Source organism: Triticum urartu, unplaced genomic scaffold (genome assembly GCF_003073215.2).
Source record: "Triticum urartu cultivar G1812 unplaced genomic scaffold, Tu2.1 TuUngrouped_contig_6344, whole genome shotgun sequence".
NCBI lineage: Eukaryota > Viridiplantae > Streptophyta > Magnoliopsida > Poales > Poaceae > Triticum > Triticum urartu.
Window position 1 is genome coordinate 6,530 of NW_024117100.1, and position 8,790 is coordinate 15,319.

The 8,790-nt window shown below is 45.8% G+C and overlaps 1 pseudogene; it reads left to right on the plus strand.

The window, feature by feature from the left end:
• The first annotated feature begins 716 nt into the window (after positions 1-716).
• LOC125530475 lies at positions 717-4,426 on the plus strand (annotated as a pseudogene).
• The last annotated feature ends 4,364 nt before the right edge of the window (positions 4,427-8,790 follow it).

Genomic DNA, 8,790 nt, shown 5'->3' on the forward strand with positions numbered 1-8,790 from the left:
AACCGTGGAGGGTCAATTCTAAGACCATGCTGGGGAATGCAATGCACAATTATGAGAATACGACGGTTTGTGAATTGTCCATTGTAACCTGACCTTATTGGCTTTACTCATTTGGATACGTGATTGATCTGAAGGGGCCTGCTTGCTAGCCTCCTCCTATGGGCTTCCGCGAAGCTTCCTTGTTTGGTTCGAGCATCCGACCCCGTTTTTCGAATCACCTTCGCTCCGGCTGTTTTCGGTTTTGTGAATCGATGTATCGGAAGACACGAGTACCTAATACGTAGTATGCGTACCAAACGCTGGATGCCGTTTCAGAAAGCGCTGGTTTGGGAAGCCGCGACTTTTCCGCCCAACCAAACGCGTCGTGAATTGCAGTAGCAGGTTTTTATGTAGTGAACAACTGCACCAGAGTGTGAACTTCTTTTTTTCTGTGTTCATCAAGTGTACTACCGCAGAATATAGTTTTACTTTTGGAAATTTTGAATTGTTGTAGTTTTTTAGAGTGATTTTTTGTTATTATTTGTTTTATGCGTGGGATTTTCCGCCCAACCAAACGCGTCGCTAGTTCCTACTTACTACTGTATACTAGCTAGGCATTGCTAGACACTAGACAAGACCTGTCCCATTGCCACGCCACGCTCGCTCACGCGCATACAGTACAACATGATCAAAAGCGCCCAGCAGTCATGTCCCACTCCTTCACACGGTAGCAGCAAGCAGTGACACACCACGCTCCTCCATTATTGCCTGACCGGCACCTTGACCTTGCTCTTCTCAAGCAGTCAAGCTCAGCACCATTGCTCGATCAAACACCACCAACCATATGGCGATTGTGTAGCAGCTTCGTCTTCTCAAGGGGGGGAGAGGGAGATGGTGGGCGTGGGCGCCAGGACGGGGGCGTTGGGCTCCGTCATCGGCAAGTTGACCACCTTGCTCGGCGATGAGTACACGATGCTCAAGAGGGTGCGCAAGGACATCGAGTTCCTAGAGCGCGAGCTCCGCTGGATGCAAATACTAGTGAATTCACTGGCGAACATGGAGGAGCTGGACGAGCTGGCCAAGAACTGGAAGAGCAGCATGCGCGACCTCAGCTACGACATGGAAGAGTGCGTCGACCGCTTCATGCTCCGCCTCGGCAACGGCGACGCCAGGCCCGGATTTGCCAAGAGGACGGCAGTCCGGCTCAAGACGCTTTTTGCGCGTCATGGCATCGCGACCCAGATCAAGGAGCTCAAGGCCCGGGTCACAGAAGAGAGCGAACGGCGGCGGAGGTTAAATCTCGACAACTATGTCATAGTTAGTTCCTCGCTAACTCGAGAGCGAACGGTGGGGATAGATCCCCGGCCGGTTAGCTGCATTCCACGGGGTGGCCAAGGGGTTGGTGGCCATTGACGGCCGCACAGATCAGGTTATCTCTTGGTTAACAGAGGAGAGGTTGGAGCTGAAGGTAGTGGCCATTGTGGGAGGTGGGGGGCTGGGAAAGACCACCCTTGCCATGGAGGTCTATCGTAAGATTGGAAGGCACTTCCGGTATGGAGCTTCTGTGTCAGTGTCGCGCACTGTTGATCTCGAGAAGCTCTTGAGAGATGTCTTATCTCAAATCGACCTAGAAGCATTTAGTAAATGCCAGTCGGAGAGGTGGGAGAAAGACCAACTAATCCGTCATATTCAACGGATCTTGACAGGAAAGAGGTACAATTTTTCATCCCTCGTGTGATTAGCATTTGATAATATGTTGAAAAATTCAACACACAATCATTTATCTGCTGCAAAGACAAATGCAAGTAGTGTAAATCACCATATTTGCGATGATGAGGCTAATTATTAGTGTAACGTCGTATACAGGTACTTCCTTGTTATTGATGATGTATGGAAAGAACAAGATTGGAAATATATCAAAGCAGCACTTCCTGACAATTATAATGGAAGCAGAATAATTGTTACTACACGCATTACCAGTGTAGCTAACTAGCTAAGTCATGCTGTTCTAAGTTCTAACTCAGGTGATCAGCTCTATAAAATGCTACCTCTGAATGATGTTGATTCTCAAAGGTTGTTCTTTAAGAGAATTTTCAACTCCGACTACTCATGTCCTCCTCAACTACAAAAGGTTTCAGTCAGGATCTTAATAAAATGTGGTGGTCTTCCATTGGCTATAATTACCATTGCAAGTTTGCTAGCCAATAAACCTCAGAACACAGATGAATGGGAGAGACTCCGAGATTCCATTGGTACTGGTCTTTCATATGAGAGTGATGATGACGGAAAATGTATGAGACATATATTGTTACTTAGTTATTGGGATCTTCCACACCACTTGAAAACTTGTTTGTTGTACTTACATATATATCCAGAGGACGAGTATATCTCGTGTGAACAACTAAAATTGAAATGGATAGCCGAAGGATTCATTCCTACACAACGAGGAAATGTATATCAAGAAGCAGAGAGTTGTTTCAATGAACTTGTGAATAGAAGCTTGATCCAGCTAGTTGATGCTCATGTTGACCATGATGGTTTTGCACAATATTGTCGGATTCATGATATGGTACTTGACCTTATAATATCTTTGTCAGATGAAGAGAATTTTGCCACTGCTTTAAATGGTGTCTGCAATTCTTTGCCAAGCAAGATCCGTCGACTCTCCCTGCAATCTAGTGGGCTTGAACAGAAAGGGGCAATCCATGCAATCACAAGAAGCAAGTTACATGTACGCTCATTCAACGTGTTCGGAGAAACAGAGAAGATACCCTTACTTGTGGACTTCCGGTCTTTGCGTGTGTTTGATATATGTGGGGATTATTCATCGTGGAAAAACGAGCATATAAGAAATATAGGAGGTTTTTGTCAACTGAGGTATTTGGGAATTCATAGACGAGGAATCACGGAGCTTCCTGAAAATATTGGAAAACTACAGAACTTAGAGACTCTCGATTTACGGGGAAGTTATATTGGTAAACTACCATCAACTATAACTCGGCTACAGAAACTAGCACACCTATTCGTTGACCGACCGCAACTTTGTGTTTTCTGCACATATGCTTCGTAGCATGAGGAAGTCTCGGATATCTGTAAAATTGACAATCCTGAGAATTTTTTGGAAGAGCTTGGACATCTAACGAAGTTGAGAAAGATCTCAATGAGTAAGTTATGGTTTTATGAGGATTGGCATGTTTTAAGATGCTATGGAGAAAGACTGGCTTCATCTCTTAATGAGTTGGGAAAATACAACCTTCAGTATCTTCATACTTATGGAGATATTAAGAATTTTTGTTCAGGGGTCCATGTTGCACCTTTCCGCACCTCCAAGATCTCAAACTAGAGCTAATAATGGAAAGGGTTCCCAAGGGAATGGCACTCCTAACCAACATCCTCAAACTACAGATAAAAATTAGATTGTTTGATGAGGAAGCTCTCCATATTCTCTTGGGTATGGCTTCTCTAGCATATCTCCAGCTAGAGGTATCAGAGTCGGTTGGGGTCATGACTATAAGTAGTAACGGATTCAAGCTGCTAGAGGTGTTCCACTACAGAATTGGTCTAGGCGAAGCAACGGGGATAAAATTCGTAGCAGGTGCTATGCCAGCACTCCGACGGCTCCATCTTTCCTGGATGGCATATCATGTTATGTTGAGGTATAGTGATGGAGCTGACATGGGCATCGAGCATCTTTCAAGCCTCACACACCTCCAGGTCGAAACTGATTGTCATGTTGCAACTCTGGAAGAGGTGGAGGCTGTGGAGGGTTCCATTGAAAAGGCAAAAGCCTTGCATCCCAACCGTCACACTCTTCAACTCCAGCACCGTAGAGTAAAAAAAGATGGGATGTCTAAGGTATACATTCTTGGCCCCAGGTTTCTTCATTCACTTGCACTGCATCATGTCATTTCCTGATCTTTCCCTCTTTTCCTCCAAGCTTCCAAATCACTCCAGCTCGGGCGGCAGCAACAAGACCAAGTGATCTCGACTACACGTTTGTTTGTCCAACTTTGTGCCCTGCTCTTTACCACGGCTCTGCAACCAGCCACCACAACACAGAGATTTGTTACCCAATATTTATGTATTCCCAGACATGTACTCCCCCCCTTCAGAATTTCTTGTCGCGGAAATGGATGTATCTAGACGTATTTTAGTTCTAGATACATCCATTTATGCGACAAGTAATTCGGGTCTGGGGGAGTAGTACTTTGTGATTTCTAGCTAGAACCTTTCATGTTTGGCGTATCAGGTTTTTCATCCCATAGTCTGTATTCGAGTGTGAGTACAGACAGTGGGTTTTCCTCATGCGCGTCAAACCCGTAATCTATTTTTCTTTTTACGTTCTCAGACTTGTTGTTTCTATTAAAGTTTCTCTTGCCTGCATCTGCATAATTTGAGCTATTTATTTGAATCTTATAAGGTTTGTATGCTTCAGCAACCAACTGAACTGAACCGGCTGTAGGTGCAAGTTAAGATATCTGAACTTCAGGTTCAGGAGCACCTTCTTCAACAGCTTTGGTTTGTTTATAAATGATCTTATATTTCTTTATAGAGGGAGTACTTGTTAACTGTTCCGTCTTTGTGTATAATTGTGGAAAGCACGGTTTGGTTAGTGCTGACGCCCCAAATTCCATTTCTGAAAGTGTGGTAACCACTGTTCAAGTTCTGGCCAAGCTGACGCTTGCCAGTATCAACTCACAGATATCAGCAGAAATAAAACGACGTCTACTCTGGCTACTCATTACAGAGCGCTTTGTCTAGGCACGCACTGAACATAACAGCACACGGCAGGGCTTAAGGCCTTGTACAATGGAAGGTGCTTAGAGAGGTGCTTAGGAAAATAAACCGAGTTTTTCTAAAGCACCGGTGCCTATTTCTACAGAAGAGACGCTTAGTTAAGCGTCTATCCTATACAAATAAGCACCGGTGCTTAAGAAAAGCCTAGTTTATTTCTCTAAGCACCTCCCCTAAGCATCTCCCATTGTACAAGGCCTAACAAGACCAATTTTTCTTCTTCAGTTTTCAACGGTTTCTCTCCTTCCTGCAAGGTTCGGTGAAAAACAGAGCCGTCGGCCAAGGAATGGGAGAAGTAAGATTTTCTTATCTTTATGAAAAGGCGATCGCGGCCTCCGCATATGGGAGAAGTAGTACTCGTAAGTATTTCGCAAAAAAAAAGTAGCACTCGTTAATGTGAAAACCAGACTTTTTTTTTTGAGTGATGATAAAACAGCATGAACAACTTTCCTTCAATTCTGCAACTGCTTCGCCGTCCTCCAAACCAGCCTGCATGCATCACTTGGCTTCACGGCGTGTTTGGTTGCCTGGGTAGCTTCATCCTGCATCGCACAGAGGATCCTGGCTGAGCTTGGCCTGGTTGAGCCAATGCAAAGATGAACTAAGATGTATGTTTGGTAGACTGTATTGTATGTGTGCACCAAAGATGCTGTATACAACATATCTTGTTTGGTAGGCTGCATCAGAGGTTGCACGGCGAGGGCAAAGAAAGCAAGCAAAACAAATCTGAACCAGCTGCTGCTTCTTCACGCATTAGATCTGCTGCTGCTCTTCGTGAATTAAACAAGTTGCACGGCGAGGGCCCCGTGATGGAGGTTAGCATTTTTGTAGCTCGTGGTGGTGGTGGCCATGGCAGTTGAAGGATGCACGGGCCGACGACTACCAGGCAGACACGGATGATTTGACGACGGCACAGATGTTACATATTACCTGGTGAGCGTCATCCGCGGGAGCTCCAAGCCCCAGTGCTCCATGACGGACCCCGCCCGGCTGACCGGCCAAGCCGACAATGGCGCGGCTCCTCCTGCGACCCGGCTCCTACTGAGCACACACCGGCGGAAGGGTTTGAGTGCGGACGGGCGGGCGGCACGCGGCGTCGCAGCGTACGAGGGAGCTCAGACCGGTGGCGGCGGTGGCGGCTGTTTGGCGTGCTCGATCCGATCTGGTTCGGTGGGGAGATAGAAAAGAGGGAAGAGTGATACGGGTGGTGGCAATTTTGAAGTAATTTCGAGAAATATTAGGGGCAACCACGTATACCGTTTCGTTTTAAGTGTGGACGCGGGTGCAGGCGCGGGGCTGGCTCGGGGAAACGCCCGATTCCTACGTTTCAGCTCAGCCTGGCTCGGAGAGCTATTTTGCATCAATCGGGCCAGGCCCAGCTAGGCGAGCAGTCTACCAAACAGTTACAAATTTGCATGATAGGTGCGAGCCAGGTGCAGCCCAATCAACCAAACACACCAACTTGCATGATAGGTGCGACTCCAAACGAACCTCTCTGCTGTTCGTTACCGTTTGACACTAATACATGTATTGTTATGTGTAGTCTGATGTTGAAAATAGAGTATAAAACCTGTCATGATGAAAGCGATGGATGGTGGATTGCCTACCGGTACATCCCGGCACCGGTAAAATTACTTATTCGTCTGTTGCACACATTTTAGAGAGATGCGAAAAAAGAGGAGGAGGATTATGACACATGGGCCCTTGTAATATGTGAGAGTAGTGTGTGATCCTGGTTGGGATCGTCTTTTCTCAGTGCGCCAAACAATTAGTTTTTTCAATAAAGGGTATACTTTATTGGCTTAAAATGGAGCATTAAGAAGATACAAACATAATGAACACACCTCGGCCTCTGCATAATTAGGATGCACACAGCCAACACCAACACACGCACATAAAACACACACCTGCAAATAGCAAAGTCATATAAGACCAAAACTATACGTAGGTGAGGAAAAAACCCAAAATGACCAAATCTGCGATCAGCAAACTACAACGATGATCATATTCGCACCGACCATCTCATGACACTACACGAATGATAAGGTTCTTCAACAGCAACGCCTTCAGGAAGGGAGCGACGCTCAAGCGCCACCGTCACCGGATCCAACCACTCAAGGCCAGAATTTAGGTTTTCACCCTGAAAAACAAGTCCAAGCATATCCGAGGAATGCCTTCAACAAGGTAATGATGTAAAATATCGCCATTGCCAGGTATAACCAACTCGAGTCAGACCTAGGCTTTCACCCCGGAGCTCGAGACCGGGTGCTCGAGGAGCACCACCACCGACGTCAAACATGTGTTGTCACCATCGCTTTTCCGCAATCCCAGCAACTACATGCGATGTGTAACCGCCGTTGCACAACCGTCCCTCTGCATCAAGCCATCGTCCATAGTTTGCATTTTTCCGCCGTAGTTAACCACCGAATCTGAAGGAAGAAACCCATACGAAGACCTTTCGCTGGTCACCACAATCCATAGGAGGCAGCTGCGACAGGCCCGGAGTGGTCACCAAAGGAACCAACACCGGTGGTGTAGCACACCACCGCAGGCTACCACATCGCCGAAGAGAGCCCTGCTCACGCCCATCGGCACGTCGTCTGACATGGCCGAAACTGAAGCGAAAGGCATATCACCATCCTCAACGTGTGACCAAAGGAAACGCAACCGCCGCTAGATCAAGAGCGCACAGCCGCCGGATCGACGATGCATCTCCCGAACAAAGCAAATTTGGCTCGCTTTGAGCACGCCCACCATCGCGTCACAACGGGAAGCCATCTGCGGTTGGCATCCAGCGGAGCAGCCTCAAGGATACGTGGAGAATTAGTTAGCAAAACTCACCCGGGATAGAGCAGGATTAAAGAGTATAGGGTGCTAGTTTCAGGGATTTTAAGTTTAAGGTTTAATTTAGACTACGAGTACGAATTCAAGGGTTTTTTTAGACTTTTTCCATTTTCTTACTGGGTCGTCTTGCTCCCCTGGCGACCGATTGCGACAAGAAGAAAAGACACACGCACGCACAACGTGTTGTCAGCTATGCGCATGAGTAGTCATGATGCCCTCATGTCCGACACCTCTATCTCTAAACATGTGGACATATTTTTCGATATCGTCTTTTGCTTAAGGACAAGTGAGGTCTAAGCTTGGGGGAGTTGATACGTCCATTTTTGCATCATGTTTTTATGTTGATATTTATTGCATTATGGGCTGTTACTACACATTTTATCATAATACGTATGTCTTTTCTCTCTTATTTTATAAGGTTTACATGAAGAGGGAGAATGCCGGCAGCTGGAATTCTGAACTGGGAAAGGAGCAAATATTATAAACCTATTTTGCACAAGTTCAAAAGTCTTGAAACTTCATGGAGAATTATTTTGGAATATATAAAAAATATTGAACGAAGAAAGCACCAAAGGGGAGCCACCTGCCATCCATAAGGGTGGAGGGCGCGCCCTACCCCCTAGGCGCGCCCCTGCCTTGTGGGCCACCTAGCAGGCCCCGATGCCCATCTTCTGCTATATGATGTGTTTTGACATGAAAAAAATCAGAAGAAAGTTTTCGAGATGAAGCGCCGCCGTCTTGAGGCGGAACTTGGGCAAAACCAATCTAAGCCATTGTTTGATATTCCTTTTCTGTCAAAACTCAAAAACAAGAAAAAACAAAAACTGGCACTGAGCTCTAGGTTAATAAGTTAGTCCCAAAAATAATATAAAATAGGCAAATAGCATATTAATGCATATAAAACATCCAAAACAGATAATATAATAACATGGAACAATAAAAAATTATAGATACGTTGGTGACGTATTGATAACCCACAAGTATAGGGGGTCGCAACAGTTTTCGAGGGTAAAGTATTCAACCCAAATTTATTGTTTCGACATAAGGGGAGCCAAAGAATACTCTCAAGTATTAGCAGCTGAGTTGTCAATTCAAACACACCTGGAAACTTAATATCTGTAGCAAAGTGTTCAGTAGCAAAGTAATATGATAGTAGTGGTAACGGTAACAAAA